Genomic DNA, 21,232 nt, shown 5'->3' with positions numbered 1-21,232 from the left:
ACCTATCTTCCACAGCAAAATGGTTGCACTTGGGCCCAGGCCTACCATTAGGCAGGGTGAGGTGGCCGCTTCAGGTGGCAGATGCTGGGGGTTGGGGAGCAGCAGCAAGGTGTTGGAGGACAGAACTGCATGTGCCCTGTGCCCTCTACTGCCCTCAGGTGTTGTGGAGGATGCGGTCTCTATGACTATACTAGTTGGGAGCATCTTGTTCTTTGCCTCAAGCAGGAAGATGTCTTGGGCAGTAAAAAGTCTTAGAAAATATAAAGGAAAAACTAAAACCTTTAATCTAGCTGTGTGTGTTTTTCGTCTTTTCAAACAACAGCTTGATTAAACATTTAGATCTCTAAAACAATGAGCTGTGCCATTGAATTATACAATCAACATCTGGCAAATTCCACAGATCTGCTTATAAAAATGGAGCATAAGAACATAGGCAACAAAAATGATTAAAAATGGGCAGTGGCGCTGGGAGGTGGGGCTGCTGGGAGAAATCCACACAAGTCCAGGGATTTTGACTTGCAATGTCACAGCTACAAGACATCAGAAACCAGGACTGTGGCTAGTTTAAGCTTCAGATAAATCTATTATGTAATCAAATGAAATAATAATAAAATGTATGTACTAAACAGAAAAAGCCAAAACAGAACAAGTGATTGGTTTTTGATGGACAAACATAGTTAACAACTGGCCAGCAAATGTGAGCTGGTTAAAACCAGATTATGAGGAGACATAGCAGCAACTGGGCAAGCATTGTTATAAACAAAGGTGTGTTCAGTTCAGCACTTACTACATTTCAGCGGTTTTCAAACATAAGCACGTCAAAGCAGTAGTGGTTGCATGAAGTGTGGGAAGCAATACTTCCACTTAAGAACTATGCATAGAAAAACTCAAGTTTCATCACAGGGCTGGTATATAATGCAGTGGTGTAGTGATACATTTTGAAGTGCAAGAGCTCATCATGTCAGCCCCCATATCCAGACCCTCTTAGAGAATTCACAGCCACACCTTATTTCATTTCTTACATTTCTATACCACCCAATAGCTGAAGTTCTCTGGATGGTCTGGAAAGATTAAACACCTTAAAAGTATATTACACATAATATAAAAATTACGTACATACAAACATATAAACAGACAACACACACACACACATACACATACAGAGAGAAAGAAACTATTTTAACATTCAACAATAAGAAATCCCAGGACCTGATTACAAACCTTATAAAATCTGACAAATGTCTGAGTGTAGAGGAGGTTTTAATCTGGCGCTGAAAAGACAACAATGTTGGCCTCACTGGGGAGGTAGTTCCATAATTGGGGGGCCCTTCACTGAGAAGGTTCTCTTCCTTATTACCACCTTTTGAGCCTCCCTCAGAGTAGGTACCTGGTAGAGGTTTTTACATGATGTATAGTATACAAGCAGGTATATGTATAGAGATATCACCTATTTTTCTATTATTCTTACCTAAAGAGCTAAAAACTCCATCATGAACTCCGAACATCCAAACCAAATCACTAATAAAATCCCACAATTCAGTTTATGGGTCATGAGTTCAATCCATTACATAGCTATGCTACTGAACTCAGCAGGGCTGCTTATTTCTGACTCATTCAGTTGCCAGAGGAAGGAGGTTCCATTGATTCCAGCACTCTGGCTGATGATGTTATTATTTATGCTCTGAAAAATATATCTCTGGCTGCATTCCTCTGTGTTTGCCTTCTACTACACCACTGGCTATCGTAGTGGCTAAGATATTGAGTTACAGATCAGTTAGACTCTAAATGGAATCTTGTTTCTGCCATGGACTAAATAGGACCTAGAGAGATTGCTCCAAAGACTTTAACAGAGGTGGGGAAAAGGGGCCCCTGCCAAAAAAATGGTTTGAGAGGGGAAGCCACTTTGGTGGGGGATAGCCTCCTCCACCCATTCGTCAGCAGGGCACCCTTCCCCCCACCTGTATTAAAGTTGCTCCAAGTACCATGCAAAAAAAAAAAAAAAAATAGGCGGGGGGGGGGGAAGTATCCAAAAAGTGAAGGGCGAGAAAAACGAGAATCCAGAAAGTGGGGTTGCTCCAAACATTTTACACCACATGGCAATTTGTGATGGTACCCGGGACACTTTTTCAAAATATTAAATATGCTCAAAAAGTCTGCATACCTATGGACTAGGTGGCATTAGGCCAAAACCCCCAAAAAACCCAACCTTCTCTCAGCTGCAGCCTGCCCATCTTCAATAAAGGGGGATTCTTCACAGTGATAGTTTCTTTTGGCTTCCTTGCATGTGGAAGAAATTATGAAAGCTATTATGAGTATGAATACTGGGAAATCCCATAGCCCAAATGGGTTTCCAATCTATTAGTTCCAAAACCACATCATCTCTATAACCATAATTTTGAATCTGGCTCTCTCTCCCTTCTTCGTTAAATGATGCTTATATCACTGTGATCCCCAAGCCTGTCAAGGACGATGCTCAATGTGGTAATTTTCACCCATATAATTAATTAAGGCTGATATTAAAATATTAACTGCTATATTGGCTAATAGATTTCAAGAAGTTATTACAACATTGGTTTGAGCAGATCAGGTAGAATTTATCAAACATAGATAGTAGATAATCTATGTTTGATAAATCATCAAGTAGATAATCTATGTTTGATAAGTCATCAAGTAGATAATTGATGACTGATAATCTTAGATCAGTCATCAATCTGATTGCTTTAAACAGTGATATGGATCAGGCCACCATTGTTCCTTTGGACACTGAAAAGGCCTTTAATAAAATTTATTGGCAATTTAATTTCCCTACTCTGACTAAATTTGGCTTTCCGTTAGAATTTTTGAAGTGGGTCAGAACTTCAAATGCATTTTCAAGAACTAGAATTATGATTCAGCATTTTTTCCACTTGAGAGGAACAAGAATGTCCACTTTCTCCTTTGATATTTGATGAACTTCCGGCTTGTGCCATTAGACAGAATAGTAATATTCGTGGTTTTGTGCATGATTGCTTAGAATTTAAAATTATTCTTTACGCTGATGAGTGTTTGTTTATTTCTGAACTCCAGTCACCTGTGCCAGCTTTGATGCAGCTGATTTGGTAATCTGTCTGGTTATTCAATTAATTGGTCAAAATCTGAACTCAGGCATACTGGAGATACTATATCTCATAGTGTATTAGCAGACTGGCAAATTTGATGGTGCCCGAATGTTATTACTTCTGATTAATGAAATTTCTCAGGATTTAGATAGATGGGCATTTTTAAAGGTGAATTTGTGCAGTAGGGTAAATACACTCAAGATAAATACTGTACTTCAGATTGTTTATGTTATACAGTATGTGGGATTCCTGCCATCTTTACAATGAGTCTCCATCATTATTGGAAGTACTTATAAGGGCTGGTCAGGCAAAGCAATTCATGGTCCATGTTTATAAATACTTGCTATTGGTGAATGAATATGATATAAAGGGTTCTAAGCAGGAATGGAATAGGGAAATGAATTGTCCCAGTTTGCTTAACCAATCAATTGCAGCTTTGTTGTCTGTACCTGATGCATCTATGGACCTTACTTATTCAACAAAACCTTTGTTTCATGTCTTTTGGACACTGCAACGTCCCTTTCATAAGGGTTGGACTAATTTGGCCAATTGCTGGTGGTGCAACACAACTAATACTTCTTTTAAACATATTTATTTATTTATAACATTTCTTGGCTGACTTTCAGGGCAGAAGCCCTCAGAAGGTGGCTTACAACAATAACATACATAAAATATCAAAAGCAATAAAGTATTAAAAACAGTAAAAACAGTAAAACAGCAATTAAAACAATAAAACCAACAATAAAACCTGCATATGTGGCAAGCTCAAGTACTTGCTTCTTTTTCGGAGGAGGTTATTATGCAGATAAATTTTGAAGTGGCATAGTATATACTATTCCCTGATATACATACTCTTTTAAATTATCTACCTACATCTTGGGAATCAATGAAGGACTGGCGTAAATGGATTCTCCATGCCCTTTTGACAGCTAAAAGATTGATATTCCAGCATTAGAAGTATAAACTCTCTCCTATACTACAATGCACTGAGGACCTTACAATGCTTTTAATATTTGAAAGGGTGATATATAGATACCACCTTCATAGAATCATAGAATAGTAGAGTTGGAAGGGGCCTATAAGACCATCAAGTCCAACCCCCTACTCAATGCAGGAATCTACCCTAAAGCATCCCTGACGGATGGTTGTCCAGCTGCCTCTTGAATGCCTCTAGTGTGGGAGAGCCCACAACCTCCCTCAGTAACTGGTTCCATTGTCGTACTGCTCTAACAGTCAGGAATACTTATTTGGATATCTGGTCTGCTTTTGTTGAAGCTTATGAATAACTGCTTGAAAGTTGCATTTTCATGAAATGGAAAGGCACAATAGTAGCTACGACGGATGAATGGCTAGTGAAGATGTTGGAATTGGCAGACATGGCAAAACTTACAGCAAAAATCAGAAAAAAGTCTACATCTATGTTTAGAACTGAATGGAAACCTCTTATAGACTTTTTGCAGGATCTAGGAAACAATTATTTGTTTACCTGTGGATTCAACGAATAAGAAGAAAATTTTAAGACTGGAGAAAGAGGGGAACTTGGAATTTTATAATTATAGAGCAAGGGAAATATGGTTACTTATATTTTCTGTAGAGAAAATAGGAAGTCCATCTTAATTTTGTATGTTTTCTTTGTGTGTGTGTGTGTGTGTTTGTTTTTTAGTCTCTTTTGTATTATATGTTTGTTACTTTGTTGTGAAAATAATAAAAATTAAAATACGAAGGAAGTTGTGTTTTCATATACACACATGCATTCCATGCATATTCATATGATATGGATATATACAAATCTATGTATATATATAATTTTTTCTTTCTAATTTTTTCCTTTCTTTTGTTGATTTTTTTTAAAGATCAATAAAATAAAAAATAAAATAAGGGGGATAATAATATTGAGTTATCATACAGGATTGTATCATGCATGTGAAGTGCTTTGAACACTTGAAAGAAGAATACAAATGTGAATTATTATTAAACAGGTTTGAATCAAATGAAGCTATGTCTCATGCACTAAGGAGTGACTGCTCGCAGGATGTAGAGAAGACTATGCCATCAACTTTTCTGAATAAAAGTAGAAGCTGAAAACTGCTAGACTGGATACATCACAAGGATAATGTCAGGATTCATCCTTCCCCCTCCACTCCCACTCCCAATGCTGCAAAAGCACACAAGAAAGGAAAATAGATGATTGAAATTGGGATTAGGAACTATGGCTAAAGACAGGTCACCTTGCTGAAAAACTACTGTACATGTACTCAAACAACTGGGCTTTTAAAAAATTTACCAGGAAGTAAGATACAGTGTCATAGACAGTACCTATAAAGTTACTCTTCCCAAGATAGGAACTCCACAACGTAACTGGTTAGTTTCAGGTAGGACAGTAGTGGGAGGGCAGATCAAAAGAGAATGATGGAAATAGTAAGAATGGAAAATGTCAAGGGCTCCTTACTACATAGAGATAAAATTACTGGAAGTCAAACACACTGGACATCCATAGAGTAGCAGGGTTTTTTAGGAGCAAATTTTCCAACTGCATAAATGCCCTGTCATACACCCTACCCCCACCCAAGCCAAACACATTATTTCTCTTTCACAACAGGACAGATTATCACCAACACAAGTAGCACCTTAAACTTAAAGACAGATTGACAGGGTCATATGGATACCCAGGAAGGACGACAGACCAAGAGAAGTATACCACTGGTTGTCACCTACAGCCCCCAATTGAAACCACTGCAATGGATCATCAGTGAACTCCAACCCATCGTCAGCACAGCTATCTCACAAACCTTGGGAGGCAGACCAGTCCTGGCCTGTAGACAACCTCCCAACCTGAAGCAGATGCCAACCAGCAATAGTACACAGGACAGAGACACAGACAGAGAGACCAGACCATGCAATAGACTCAAGTGCCAACTCTGCCCCCACATCTATTCAGGCAACACTGTCACAGGATCCAGCAACATCAGTCACACCATCAAGGGCTCTTTCACCTGCATCCTTATATAATTTGAGTTACATGCCATCCCTCACTTTGTCTATTGTTAAGTTCTTAATAAGCACATACATGTAACACGTGTCTTACGTTTTTCACCACTTTTTTCAACTGCACATTATCAAATTTCCAACTGCACATTTTGTGTCCAACTGCACACTAAAAAAAACCCTGTAGAGTAGAAGAGAATACCTTACTGTATTTGCTTTAATATGCAGCACTTCATTTCTATTTTGCTTTTTCCTTGAAGCATACATGTCCATTTCTTGATAACTACTTAAACGTAGAGTAGAAAAATACCATATTTCTCTGGGTGGTGCACAAGTAAATAAAAAACATAAAATACAAACAAATAATTGTAAAATGCAGCATGTAGTATAACCAAGATAAAATCAGCAGCAAAGGATAAAAAGAATATAGCACATAAAACCAAAGTAAAAGGATCAGCAAAATAAAATAGTGTGAAGATTGAAAAGCACCAAAAACAATTCTTAAAACGACTGAGAAAATAAATAAATAAAAATCTTCCCCTGCTGCCCCAAAGTAGGTGACAGGCAAGCCTCTCTGGAGAGTACCTTCCACAGATGGGTTGCCACCAGTGAAAAGGCTCTCTCCTTTAGTAGCCTTTGCTGGGGGCACCTGGAGGAGGAGCTCAGACAATGTCCTTCTGAGGGTCCGGGTACATAGATATACAAGCAGGTGTTCCTTCGAAAGTGAAAGTGGATGCTTTTGCCTTCCTCCTGTACATGGAGGAGTAATGGGAAGGGAGAATGCATGAATTTTTGACTTGCCTTAGGTTGTTCATGATCCTCTAAACCAAGCCAATATCTGAGCTGATGTACTTTCCTCTTAATAGTCCTGCCTGGCAGAACCTAAAACCAGTATGAGATGGTTATCCCTTTAACTAACTGTAACTTTAGAAGCAGAAGATAATATACAAACACTGCTTCAATGAAGTAGCAGCTTTTTGTTCTCTCAGTAACTCTCAAGTTACTGCATACCAGACAAGAGTATCAGACAGAGCCAGCAAATCTACAGAAATAAAAAGAAATTTGCCAATAAAACAAGGCAAGCAATGCCTATCATATGGAAGAAAAGAAAATATTATGTATTTGCTCAAATGAAAAAAAGTGTGGATATTTCTGATTTCACAAGGAAAATCAAGAAGGATGAAGGCTAGGGATAGCCAATCTTTTGGAGATGTGGGCACATTTGGCAAGTTGAGGAAACTGACCTGGGCCCCACCACAAAATGGCTGCCATGGGAGGCATGGCTAATCACAACGGACAAGTAACCTGTCAAAAGACTGAGTACAAGGGAAAGGTGCACTCTGAGACCCAATACACTAAAAAACTCTGTTGAACCCAGAGTTTTCAGCACAACAGAAACTTATTCCACAGTAAACCCAGCTGCTGATTAGAAAATGTGTTGTCACTTCTTTTTTTAAGTGGAAGGTGTAAGCACCTTGGCAGGCACCAAGAAAGGTGCCGCTGGGCACCACATTGCCTATCCCTGATGTAGTCCAAATACTCTCACCTAACACAGCTTAGTAAATGATAGGCATGTGCTCCGCTCCGATTAGAAGCGCAGAAGCAGGAGCGAATTGGCCTGCTCCGCCTTGCCCAGAGGTGGAGTAGAAGCGGACCGCGGACCCCTAGAAGCAAGGCGAAGAGAGGCGCCCATTTTCGAAGCGCTCCGGTTTCCGCGTTCCGCTTCTATCGCCATCTTGAAACATTTCGCCCATAGGATTGCATTGCGGAAAAGAAAGGGGGATAACTGTGTTGTTTTTGATGCTATCTTTCTGAAAATTCTTGTGCTTAGAGATGCGTGGATGGGGGTCATTTTGAGACTACTCTGAGCTCTCTGCGTGGTGCGGGTCGCGCGCTAGAATTTTTAAAAAAACCGGCGGGAAAAATACCTTTTCCGAAGGGCTGAGGGGCAGAGTCAACTCCCGGTCATGATCACATGATCCCAAAGTTGGAGGAGGGGATAGGCAAAACGGGTAACTTGGGATTCTGGGAACTTCTCTTTCTTAGTCTGAACAGACTTTTCCCAGTGGTTTTTAAAACAGTAGCCCCACCAAATGCACAAACACAACCTGAAATCATATACTAAGCCAAGTATAAGAGATAGAAACACAGCACTGCTACCCACCCTAACTTTGGGGAACAACTGAAAAGATGTGGTGCAAGGGGATGAGCTCCCCTAGGGCATCCCATGTGGACGTGCCCCCACTCTCTCCTGTACTTGGAGGGCCATTAGAGCCTTCCAAAGAGAGTAACCCGGTGGAGCAATGCCTATCATGAGTTGAAGTGAGCGGTCTACTTCTCTTAGTGGTGGAGCAATGCCTATCATGAGTTGAAGTGACAGTTCTACTTCTTAGTGGTGGAGCAATGCCTATCATGAGTTGAACTGGCAGCTACTTCCCTCTCCCCTGGGCACGTCCCCCTATTGCTGGTAAAAGACAGATATAGCCTTTTTAAAAAAGTTCTTGTTGTTTATTCAGCAACACTGCTGCTTTTAATTCCACCCCTCCTTTGTTTATTTATTTATTTATTCCATTTTATATGCATTACTGGCTTATCCTTGGCTCACTTCCTTATGCCCCCAGAAATGTCTGCTGCCTGCCTTCCCTCTCTCCTCCCCTGCCTGCCTCGCAGGGATGTTGTGTGTGTCTGGCTTTGACTCAGGGGAGAAGTCCTTCCTGCGCTCACTTGGAGTTTTGGAAGTTCCAAATCCATTTTTCAAGTGTGGAAGAAGATTCATACTCCCCAATTCATGGCATGTTGGGATTTCCTTTGAAATGGCCCCACTGAGATGTCTGCAGGTTTAAGCCCCGCCAAAAAACAGGGGATGATAGGACTGCCTTGAGTCTGGGCATGCATCTGTATCCCTGGATAAGCTATCATGGTGGCGAGTTTGAGATTTCTAACGTGCAAATTGATGGAGCTATCGAAAGGGGTGTGAATGGGGTGTTGGATTTTCATAAATTCCCCCAAAATCAGGGGATGATGGGACTGCCTTGAGTCTTGGCATGCATGTGTATCCCTGGATAAGCTGTCATAGTGGTGAGTTTGAGGTTTCTAACGTCCAAATTGATGGAGCTATCGAAAGGGGTGTGAATGGGGTGCCCGATTTTCATAAATTCCCCCAAAATCAGGGGATGATGGGACTGCCTTGAGTCTGGGCGTGCATGTGTATCCCTGGATAAGCTATCATGGTGGTGAGTTTGAGGTTTCTAACGTGCAAATTGACGGAGCTATGGAAAGGGGTGTGAATGGGGTGCCCGATATTCATAAATTCCCCAAAAATCAGGGGATGATGGGACTGCCTTGAGTCTTGGCGTGCATGTGTATCCCTGGATAAGCTGTCATGGTGGTGAGTTTGAGGTTTCTAACGTGCAAATTGACAGAGCTATGGAAAGGGGTGTGAATGGGGTGCCCGATTTTCATAAATTCCTCAAAAATCAGGGGATGATGGGATTGCCTTGAGTCTTGGCGTGCGTGTGTATACCTCCATGAGGTGTCATGGTGCCAAACTTGAGGTTTCTAATGTTCACAGAAAAAAAGTTGTATACTTTTTTAGCTTAATGCACGCCTATGGGGGGGGGAAAACGGAGCTCCGATCCGGATCCGGAGCTCCGAGCGGAGCGGACATGGGCGAAGCGGGGGCGGAGCGAGGCGGGCCGATCCGCAAATCGTGGATCTGGAAGTGAAGCGGAGCGGGGGGTCCGTGCACACCCCTAGTAAATGACTATAAATAATGTCAAATACACTGGAGTAAGAGAAGCCACAACAAGGCATCAGATGTCAGTCAGCTTGTTGCACTTGAGATATTACACATTGTACATTATGTATATTGTATATTGCATAATATGCAACTAACGTCATTTAATGATGTTTAAGAAACATTTTAGGATGTTGCCTTGATCAAGAGGTATGCACGGATGACAACTTCAGCTCCAGATACTCTTTTCAAAGGCAATGCTATAATTAAAAACCAACTGAAGCCAGATAAAGAATTTTCTTCCCCTCCAACATTTGACATGATAGCTAAATGGAACCCCCATTCAGGAAGGCAGTGTATCTCTCAGTGCTAATTGTTAGGAACAAGCAACATTGAAAGGCTATCAACTTTACGCTCTTCTCATGAGGCTTCCAGAGATGTCTGACTGGCTGCTGAAAACAGAATGCCAGACTAGATGAACTTTGATCTAATTAAATAAAGTAATTCTTATTGTATCAGAAAACAGGATGAGAATAAAGGTGGGGTTCTTTCCACAGTACAAATCCTGGATTTCGCTTTGAAATTATCAGTTTTTGCAGTAGGAGTTTAATTAGAACTAAAGCTTGCTGACAAAACAGTCATTGCTGCGTATAAGTTTATTAAGCATGCAGCTGATGTAAAGTGTTTGCACTGAAAACAACTGATAATTGTTGTAGGAAATCACATTTTACAATGCAGTGCTTCTTGATTTCCATATTAAAACCATATGTAAAAAGCGCACATTATACCATGCCTGGTTTAAGCCAGCCTGTCTTGCCTGTACCCCTATTCTGGGTTTAGTGCAAGAGATGCAAGTCCCTGGCAAGTTTATTTTCCAGCTGCTTTGTGGTACTTTCATCTTTTCTTTCCTATTTCATTCAATTATGCAATAACTGCAACATACTCTGCTACATGTGCTGTGGTTATTGGGTTCAGGGCTCCCAGTACAAGCAAAGGGCGGCTGTTGTCCTCATGCCCCAGTGCTGTGAACTGGCCTTGTATTCTATGCTGAAGCAGGTAAGGTTTCCATTGGTGCTGGTCCAGGAAGGCATTAAGTCCTGCAGTACTAGGGCGCAAGGGGCTTTGTGGCCACATGCACACCATTCTAAGCCCCTGATTCCAGGGAGCTAAAAGTTCTAGCAAGGTGGCTCTCTCTTTGCTTTTGAAGGCTGGAAGGGCAGAGCTGTCCAGCTCCATTCTACGTGCATTGCACAGGATGCTGTAGTAGCTCTCCCTTGGAGCACCCTATGCAAGGCACATAGAATGGAGTTGGACAGCTCTGCCCTTCCAGCCTTAGCTTGGGCTGGATCTACACTACTGCTTTAAAGTGCTTTATAACAGTTTTATAGCGCTTTAAAGCAGTAAAAGCGCTTTATAACTGTTATAAAGCGCTTTAAAGCAGTAGTGTAGATCCGGCCCTGCACTGCAACAGATGTAGGACTTGATAGAGTCAGCCTGTCAATTTCTATGGCCATGTGTTATACTAGCAGATTAGTTCTCCCCCACACCGTTTCCTGTGGAGTCTTTGACCTAATCCCGTAGGCCTTTGCTTGTGCCTTAGCCTTCATCCCCAAGCAAAATGAAGCATAATTACATGTAGCATATTTGCTCACATACCCTTGCTTCTCACCTCCCTATATTGTCTTCCTTATTGATCAACAGTAGATTATAACCTGCTTGCAGGTGTGTGGGGTGTGTGGGGGGGAAGGATCTTTCTTTTTTTGTTATGTTACCATCATTGGTGCTTTATGTGTCAATAGAAACTATAATAAAGCTTGAAACAATTACACTGCAGAATACAAAACACAATAAGGAGGGGAAAGTTGTACTGAGATTGTAGCTTTTGGATTCTCTATTGCTATGAATCCTACCCAAACGCTTTCTAAATCTCCTGCAGGTTGACCTCTCCCTCTTTCCCTGAGTGCATGTTAGACCACTGTTGTAAAGAATTCTTCTCCCATATGAATCAAGTAAACTGTCCAATGTAAACATTCTTAAACAGCCCATACCGCTATTAAGGTCAATGACAGCTGGCTTGTACAAATACTCTGTTGTTCAAGTAAAGATATGAAAGCATAAACCAACTTTCTCCTTCTTAGGGCTTGAAGAAATTATTCATTTCCAGAGCTGTGGAAATGCTATTGTCCTCTTCCTGTTGTGCATACACCTATGCTCCCCCTACGCCATATCAATCACTGGCAAAACCAGGGTTGGATTGTTGTTGTTTTGGTACTTAAACACCTCAAAAGATACCTCTTAAAAATTTAAAATGTCTTCCTCAGTCCCAAGAACTGCAACCATTATATGTCTGCCAATACTATCTACTGGATAGTTTCTGTGACATCACTGATAACGAAATATCTCCTTACATCTGTACAGTTAAGGGCTTTTCTCATGGGCTTTTGTACACCTACAGTAAATGGCAGGCATTGAAAGTGGTTTAGCACAGGAGTGTTTCTGTAGCCTGTTTAAAAATATAAAAAGTGAAAGGTTATTCCTTTCCATACACTCAACATTTTTAGATCTTTTTCCCTGGGAGGGGTTTGCTCCTGTCCCCCAACACATTCCTCTTAAAACGTTTAAAAATAAAAAAGTCATCCTTCCTGGGAGCACGTGTGTAGAAAGTGCAGTATATAAAGTTAACTAAGAATAATGAAGAAGTGGACTTTTCAACTTTTCAAGGCTATCCCCATTACAGCAAGGGGAACAGTAGTAGCTCAGTGGTAGAGCATATGCTTTGGATGCAGAATGTCCCACCTGCAGAGGGTGGGTTCAAGTCCCACCATCTGCAGGTAGGATTGGAAAGACTCACTACCAAAAGAGCTGCTGTCAATGTAGACAATATGAGCTAGATTAATCAATGTTATGACTTTGTACCAGATGCTTTTGTTCTTAAGTCTTCCACCTCCATTACATCTGTACAACATTTACACTACACTAGCAGGATTTGGGGGAGTGCCACCATATCACTAAGAAGGAATTTGTTCCCACTGCTCTCAAAAAATTATCTCATGGCCTTGCAATCTTCTCTTCCCTCCCCAACAAGAAAATATTACTTATTGAACCATGAATTAACTTTTCGGATGCCTTACTTTAGCCCAATAAGGCTAATGGAAGGATTGTGGGACTTGAAAGTATTGCCATTAAAAAAAAACAGTCTTTTTGAATGGATCCAAGTCCTATATCTCGCCATCTATGTACATATGAATGAATGTAACACATCTATGTGAAGCTGTATGGTGGCTGGTTGCTAAGTACAATAAACTTGACTTGGAATATGTATATTAATATGGATAGTTGGATTTTAAAAAAGAAGGCTATGAATTATTGCCTAGAGTTCAATCCAATGTATGTTTTTTTCTATCTAAACATGCATAGGATTGCACTGTTAATGGTTGTTCCACCTGTTGGTTGAGTACCACACTGGCATTATCAAATGAAGCTTTCACATGATAAATGCCTAAGAGCAGATAATAGGGCCACCAATCCAAAACTTGTAAATTTAAGTCAAATTCCTAGAGGACATGGAGCAAACTGTAGGACCAGTAAATGTAGTCTTCTGGAATGTGATGAAAGCTATTTTCCAGTGTGTGGACCTGGGTACCTAACCTTTATTACGTTAGCTATTCATAGTTTCCTTAGCGTAAGAAGGCATATTCAGTTAATTTTCAAGTTCCTAAAAAAATCTGAGTCCACAGTGTGTCTCCTTCATCAATGCAGAGTTATAGAACAATACATTTCAAGTTATATAAACCACCAATTATCCACCATTATTTGACACACAGACTCCCCAAGCCCTTTGGATAATTACAAATTAGTTATTTAAGTGAATGTATTAATGCTTGTAAAAGAACACTGGGTAGGAAATAAGATTTTAAAAGAGTATATTTTCTTGCAAAACTGGACTTACATTTAAAAGAGTTTTACTTGCTAAAACAAAATAAAAGTAAAAAAGGTAATATGAAGCCTAAGCATAACATCTTTCCTTGAGGAGAACAAAGGAGGGAAGATAGGTATGCAGAACTGTACTGTGCAAACTACTGACTTAGCAATGATTAATTAAGCAAAACATTATAATGGCTATTGGCTGTAGTCCAAGCATACATAGGACAGGGTGAATGAACCAGATACATGATTTCTATCTCCTCTTGCTTTTTTAAAATAGCTCTAGTACTACTTAGCATTTCTTTAACATCGCCAGTTTGCTAGGTGCTACATGTTTGGCTGCTGTTCAACTGAATGTCCAGGAACAGAAAACAAACGGCGGGTGAGCTACTGTCAGTCACTGAGAATATTCTGGCATCGCCTCCTAGCTCTCCCTATGACCATATGCAGAACTTCACGGATCTGTGTGAACAGATGTGCAACGCCAGCTTTTCAACTGCATGGCTTGCGTTATGGCCAGCAGCAGCCAAGTCGGTCAAAAGAACTGGATCAAACTGCTTGCTTTGCCTTTTTGTTTGTTTTGTTTTGAGAGGGACATTAATGGTTGGATGCCACGAGCCGCAAACTAGGAGAGAAAGAATATAATTCTACTAGTAAGCTGTTTATTATGAGAGAAATATTATGGACACAATGCAGCCGAAGAACAAGACTTCTAAGGGCCATTTATTTCAGTGAGAAAGAGTTAAGCACCTGCTCAACCCTCTGCCATTGAAATAAATGGCCCTTGGAACTCTGGCTGGATTGCAGACGAAGTTTCTCCCATTTATTCATAACCATTCAACAGAGAGCTAGACTTACTCCTGACATATGATTTTAAAAACCTGTATTACCTGAAACACTTTGGGTTTATATAATCAACATTTCTGTAATTCATTTGGGCGTATTTTTTCCCCCCATTCCCGTTTTTGTTGGAGGCCACTAACTTGGTGCAGCTTTTCTGCTCGTTGGGATCCCACAAAGCAACCATTCATTGTTTGCTTCAACTTGTGCATCCCCTGACAAGCCCCCTCATGGCAGCCCCTGGTTGTTGTCACAGCAACTCACAACAGACTCCATAGCCACAGCAAAGGCAGGCCAGTGAGCACTAGCATTGCATGAGCCCAGCCCAGAAAAGCAGATGCTCCTGGCTGCTTACTTCTTTAGGTTTTGCAGCTCACACAGATGCTTCCAAGTTTTGCACCCTCCTTCCCCATGGAAATCTGGCATGAGGGAGGACAACCTGAGGCAGAGCGATGCTGCCTCTGCTATTAACAGCTTACTGGGCAGAAGGACGTTACTGAGGGCCACCCCGCTGCTGCCCCACCTGGGTTAGGCTCCTACCGCACAAACTTTCTGCCATGTAACACTCTGGGAGAGGCTGCCTCGCGTCTGCGGCAGGCGGAAGGGCACACGCGCAAGCGGACGGGCTCGGAAGGGAGGAAGGGGGTGTGAGGCTGGGACTGAGCGCGCGCACAGCAGAGGAGCACGATCACGCGCGGCGGCGGAACACGGCGCCTTACCCGGGAGGGACTGATGCCTTGCAGCCTCCGCGGCTGAACGGCGGCGGCGGCGGCGGCCCCCGGCGCCAGCAGCAGCAGCAGCAGCCGCCCCTGAGTCCCTACTTACTGCTCCTTACACAGGGCGTGCAATGCTAAAGAGCAGCCCGACAACTTTGCACAAAGGCAGCAGGGCGCTGGAGCTGCCCTTCACCCTGTTCCTGCAGCTGCAGCCGACGCTCGTTCCAGCCAGACCCGCTCCTCCCTCCTTCCCTCCCTCCCACAGGATTCAGGGTGAATCTGGAGTGTAATGCAAAAGAGCCAGGCTCCGTAGCTGCGGTACGAGCCCCTCTCATTCTGACGTCGGCAGCCTTCGGAGCTATTTATACTCGACCGATTGGTTTTCATTCATGAAAACAGGGACGGACGGCGGTGCGTAAGGAGGCGGGGCTGGGGGCGGCTCCCAATGCCCAATACAGACACAGCTAGCGCGTGCCAACACTGTGCACAGTCCGGGCCACTTTATTTACCCAGCCGTCCCCAACTGCAGAGCTTGCAAGAGAGCCTGAAGTATAAAGCACTGCACCACACAAACACATGGGGTGGCGTCGTCGTCAGGTCACACTGTAAAAGCTCTTGGCATCGCAGCCTTGAACGAAAAGGAAACTCGCCACCGTGAAGAGTCAGGGCCGTTTCGTGGAATACTCAGGAAAAGTACCCTCAACACCCACGTCTGGCTCCCTAAAGAGCATATCTGTATTCTTATGGCCATGCTTGCAAACGCATCTGTCACAGATACACTTCACATTTTAGCCGCACATCGAAAAAATATATTCCAAAAAGCCCTCAGACTGCAAGCGGCTCAAGGCTGCCAATTCGAAACCTAAAACTACAGGAAGGGGTGGCGGGATCCTCAAAAAAAAAAGTATGGGGCTGAGGGGGGAAGAACTGAAAGTTGCCGACATTAGTTTGGGGGAAGTACTATCATTCTAGCCCAACCCTATGCATCCTTCTAGGGAAGCAAGTCCTTGGGCTAAAGCAGATTTTACACAAGACAACTGTGTAAGAGGCACTTAAAGGTTTCGTATATTATCATTATGAATTCTTATTTGAGGAGGAGGAGGAGGAAAAGAAGGATGCTGAGACAGTACACTTTAATGGAAAGAATGGCAGGAGAAAGGCAGCTTAATCTTTTCAAACTCCAGCCATTTCCCCACTCAACACACCCATCATCCTACCCTGCTGCTGCTTTTCCCCATCCACTGGTGGGTAGGTGGGAATTAAGCAGAAAAAATGGATGGAGGGGGAAAGACAGCCCTTCCCCTGCCAGTCTTTTGAGTTTAGTCAAACTAGAAACCTCTTATGGCTGTTTTTCTTTAAGAGAGAGACAGAGAGAGAGAGAGAAGGAGACTGTTCTACACATATCTGTTCCATCTCCTATGTAATGTCCAATACAGAGAGGTAACACTATGTCCAAACAAAACCATTCCTACAGTTTTACAGAAGAGAGGAATTCTCATCTTGCATTTGAGGTACTTAGCAAACATTTTATTCATAAAGAAGCCCAGCCATTCCCACCCACCCTACATCAAACTGTGAAAAGCCAAAATACAAATCAAACTCAAATATTCACATGGACTCGGTTTGTGATCTGGCTGTCTTGTTACTGTTATCGGCTTCTAATGTTCTGCTTACTGCACCACACTGCCAATCCGCTTTCACACAGACTGATGGAAGATGACACCGTTTATTTTAAAAGGCATGGAATATATTTCCCAAATTCTCATGGTTACTCATCATATGAAGGACGCCATTGGGGGAGGAGTGTGTGTGTGTTACCCTGCACATGTTTCAACTGCATGAAATTATTCCTAAGGAGCACCTATATTTTTTGTCCAATTCATTAATTCTGCAGTGAGTAACTACTTTAACAAGCCTGTGTGCCAAATCTGTATGCCAAAACAAATACATTTGCTGTATTATTTTTTCAAAGTTTGTGTACACACAACAGAGAAGCATTGCTTAAACTGAGTTGACAACATAACCACAGTAATTACGGAATATAAATATATATGTTTTTAAAAGTTAACCACAATTCTAAGAATGTGCCAGTTTTTCTGTTCAGACTCCTATAACTTTAACACTTGGCTAACAAACAAAAATTCACCAGGTGAATGTTTACCTCCTCACTGCACCTCTATCTTGTGAAAACCCTGACTTACAGCTGTTAAAATGTAACAGATATTCATGAGTGACCACTCACAAATCAACATATGAATCAACTTACAAAAGTATCAACTTATGAAAGTATTAAAGGAACAACAAAAAAGATATGGTACCTGTAAATTGTCATATAATATAGCTACAGGGATCCAAAATAAAACCACCGCATCAACCGTATTGTTCATGAAAGAATATGAAGGTTTGTAAAGACCTTCTAGAGCCTCCCTGAGAACTGGCCTGTTTGACTTTTCTACGAGAGTTATAAAGGAAAGGCACCACTATCAAGGCATAAGAAGAGCCATGCTGGATCAGACCGAAGGTCCATCTTGTCCAACATTCTCTTCACACAGGGGGCAACCAGCTGTCAACTAGGAAACTGTCATGTTCCCCAGCCTTGACCTGTCCTCTGGCTCTGAAGAGGATTCAGAGGTAGAGGAGATTCCCTTCATGACTCCAACCCTGCTAGGTCAGGGTCTTCCAGACCAGAAGATGTGCCTCTATCTGACTCTTCAGGTGCAAAGGACGCTCCCCCATTACAGCCTCCCACCCTGGAGGAGCCAGTGACTACAAATCAGGCAGTAGCCATTTAAGAAACAAAGTTCTTCTCTGAGGGGGTGGAATTAACTGCAGGTCTTGAGCGACTGGCCTTTATAAAACTTCAGAAAGCCTTTGAAGCGTGGCTGAGTCAACAGCTCTCCTTGCTTGAGTCTCAGCTAACATGGAGCTGACCAAGGTCCTGGAAGACCCTATTTAACTTGCCTGGCTGTTCAGCACCCTGAAACCGGAACTGACTTCAGAAAGCCTTTGATGGTGTGGCTGAGTCAACAGCTCTCCTTGCTTGAGTCTCAGCTAACATGGAGCTGACCAAGGTCCTAGAACACCCTATTTAACTTGCCTGGCTGTTCAGCACCCTGAAACCGGAACTGACTTCAGAAAGCCTTTGATGGTGTGGCTGAGTCAACAGCTCTCCTTGCTTGAGTCTCAGCTAACATGGAGCTGACCAAGGTCCTGGAAGACCCTATTTAACTTGCCTGGCTGTTCAGCACCCTGAAACCAGAACTGACCTGACTTGCCAAGTCCTTGCTGGTTCTAGCACTTCTGGGTGATGTGAACAAAGCTGGACAGGACAGAATCCACAAACAGAGCATGAGTGCAACAACAGCCTCCCACCCAGGTTCCCTAGCAACTGGTGTACCTAGGCATACTGCCTCTGATACTGGAGGTAGCATTCAGCCATCTGGACTAGTAGCCATTGAAAGCCTTCTCCTCCAGGAATTTATCTAATACCCCCCTTTAAAGTCATCCAAATTGGTGACAATTACTACAATCCCACTCCTTGTTGGTGGGCTATATATCTCAAAGTTTCAAGGGCAAGAGCCTTTGCTTCTACTTCCTCTTTTTTGTTATTACCTTTATGAACTACTAGATAGAATTTAAACAAGACGATATTCTGAAAATCCTAAGGATTTTTTCTTTTAATTCTGAGATTTGCTATCCATCTTTCCCAACCATTTTCTGTTTTAACTACGATCCTAGACATGCATTTATTTCAGGCAGATATTCATAATGCAGATGGAGTAGAGTAGATGTGCTGCTTCTGCAGGTTCCCAGGGTCCTAACAGTGTGGAAACGTCTTTTGACAATGCTTAGAGTGACTGTATTCTGTCTAGACAGCTTGAGACCCTTTCACTAACCAGTCCTTAGAATTCTAGTTTTCTTCCTAGATGCCTTCCAAAAAATAAAAGCCCCAAGATGTGCAATTTAACTGAAACTCATTGGCACTCTGAATCTTAAAGATGAGACATTTCTAAAAATGACTGGCAACAGGAAGTGGAAGGATGGAAACTAGCAAATTGTTATAGTGGTAGAGAGTGGCTCTAGTGGCCAAGGGAAACTTTGGACACACCTGACCAAAAAAAAAAGAATGACTCCAATGTCCTCTTTCTGCACTTTATATATAATGTTGAAGCAAGAACTTGCACATCTTCCCAAAGTGAGATGCATGAGTGTGAAAATGATGTGAGAATCATGCATCTCATTATAACAGGCGATGAAAACATTTCCTCATGTAAGGTTAAATAATGTTCCCAAATGGAGATGTACCCAGCATATGTAATGTTTGACAATCCCCCTCCTTCTCTCTTTCTCTCATACATGCATGCACGCACGTGCGCGCACGCGCACACACACACACACACACACACACACACACACACACACAGAGGGAGGAAGACAGATTACCAGCCAGTTCAATTACTTAAAAGGCACTGAGGCTTTCAGTAAGTTGGAAGTAACATAATCTTTGCTTCAAGAAATAGTAGGCAACAAAAGTTTATCTTCTTTACCTGACATAGCATGTACTCATGACCTTGCAAAGTCTTCTATCGAAGCAACTGGTTATGAGACTTTCCAACATTATATAGGCTGTATTAGTGCTGGATTCCTCTTGTGTGAGGAATGAAGCGCTAAACAGACCTCTCTGTTCTACGCCCATCCTCTCTTGAGGAACTTGCACTGCGCCAAGAGAGAACGCTGGATGGAGATTCAGGATGTAGGTACAGATCTCTCCATTCCTGTAATTGTCTAGTGCAGGAGGTGGCAACCTGGTATTTTGGTCTACAACTCTAGGTATTTTGGTCTACAACTCCCATCATCACTGACTATAGGCTATGCTGGCTGGGGCTTATGGGAGTTGCAATCCAAAATGTTCTGGACAGTACCTACCCCTGGACTAGGGAGATCCACCATGCAAATGGGGAAGGGGACAAAATAGGGGAGCTATTGAGCCAATAAATTCTATTTGAAATTCATTGTTTTTCTTAGGGTCCAAACATTTAAGTATTAGACAAGGCACAAAGTAGCTGCCATTGTTTTTGCATACATTTTTAGGGCTGTGCACCACCTTGGGCTGAATCCCCGAATCTGAGGTGAGGCAGGCTGATTCAGCCCACCTCAGCCTGGATCTGATTCAGCCCACCTTGGCCTGGATCTGAGGTGCCCTGAGGCAGAGCAGATTGGTACTGAAGCCTCAGGGCTCCTTGGGCCCGCCCGCCTGGGAAAGCTGGCGCAAGGCCGGCCGTGAGTTCAGATGGGTCCATTGGACTCAGGTTCCTCTCCCTCCCCACCCTACTCCAGCCGCTGCCACCGCCAAGACTTACCTGTAAATCGTGCCCTCCTCCCAGAGAGCCATTCCTCATGATGGCCACCATAGTTTGTGGCCATAGATACAGTAAAAACAGAGGGCCACCACAATCTTAACTCTAAATTGCAGCTTGGCTCTCTGGGAGGAGGACGCAATTTACAGGTAAGTCCCGGTGGCAGCTCTGGGTTGAGCGGGAAGGGAGTGAGGGGGCTACAAAGGGGGGGGCGAGGGAGTTACTAGTGGGGAATAAATCGTGTTCTCCTTGCAGAAAGCCAAGCCACAATTTAAAGTTAAGGTCACATCGGCTCTCTGTTTCTACTATATGGACACAAACTATGGCAACTGTAAAGGGCCATTCGTTTTTATGGCCATAGATATAGTAAAACCAGAAAGTAGTCATAATTTCTACTTTAAATTGCGGCTTGGCTCTCTGGAAGGGGGATGCGATTTACAGATAAGTCCTGGTGGCGGCTCTGGGTTGGGGGGAAGGGGGAGTGGGTGAGGGGGCTGCGAGCAGGGAATGGGGAGTCAGGAATCCCACGGACTCCCAGATGGCCTTGAGCCCAGGAACCTGCAAAGCCGAGTGCTT

At 42.6% G+C, this 21,232-nt stretch overlaps 1 protein-coding gene across 2 annotated transcripts in view; it reads right to left on the bottom strand.

Moving 5' to 3' along the window:
• The window catches only part of RHOBTB1 (Rho related BTB domain containing 1), an 84,730-nt gene that overhangs the window by 50,295 nt on the left and 13,203 nt on the right, over positions 1–21,232 (bottom strand). The window contains exon 1 of one of the 2 annotated variants that reach the window (XM_063133090.1): positions 15,303–15,354. The exons of the other annotated variant lie outside the window; for it this stretch is intronic. The gene's annotated coding sequence lies outside the window, so the exon portion shown is untranslated. Of the gene's footprint in view, positions 1–15,302; positions 15,355–21,232 lie in introns of those variants that run through there. 2 annotated transcript variants of the gene reach the window in all.

Source organism: Elgaria multicarinata, chromosome 8 (assembly GCF_023053635.1).
Source record: "Elgaria multicarinata webbii isolate HBS135686 ecotype San Diego chromosome 8, rElgMul1.1.pri, whole genome shotgun sequence".
Lineage (NCBI taxonomy): Eukaryota > Metazoa > Chordata > Lepidosauria > Squamata > Anguidae > Elgaria > Elgaria multicarinata.
Note: the sequence above shows the minus strand (reverse complement) of the source record. Positions and strands in the feature narration are given on the sequence as shown.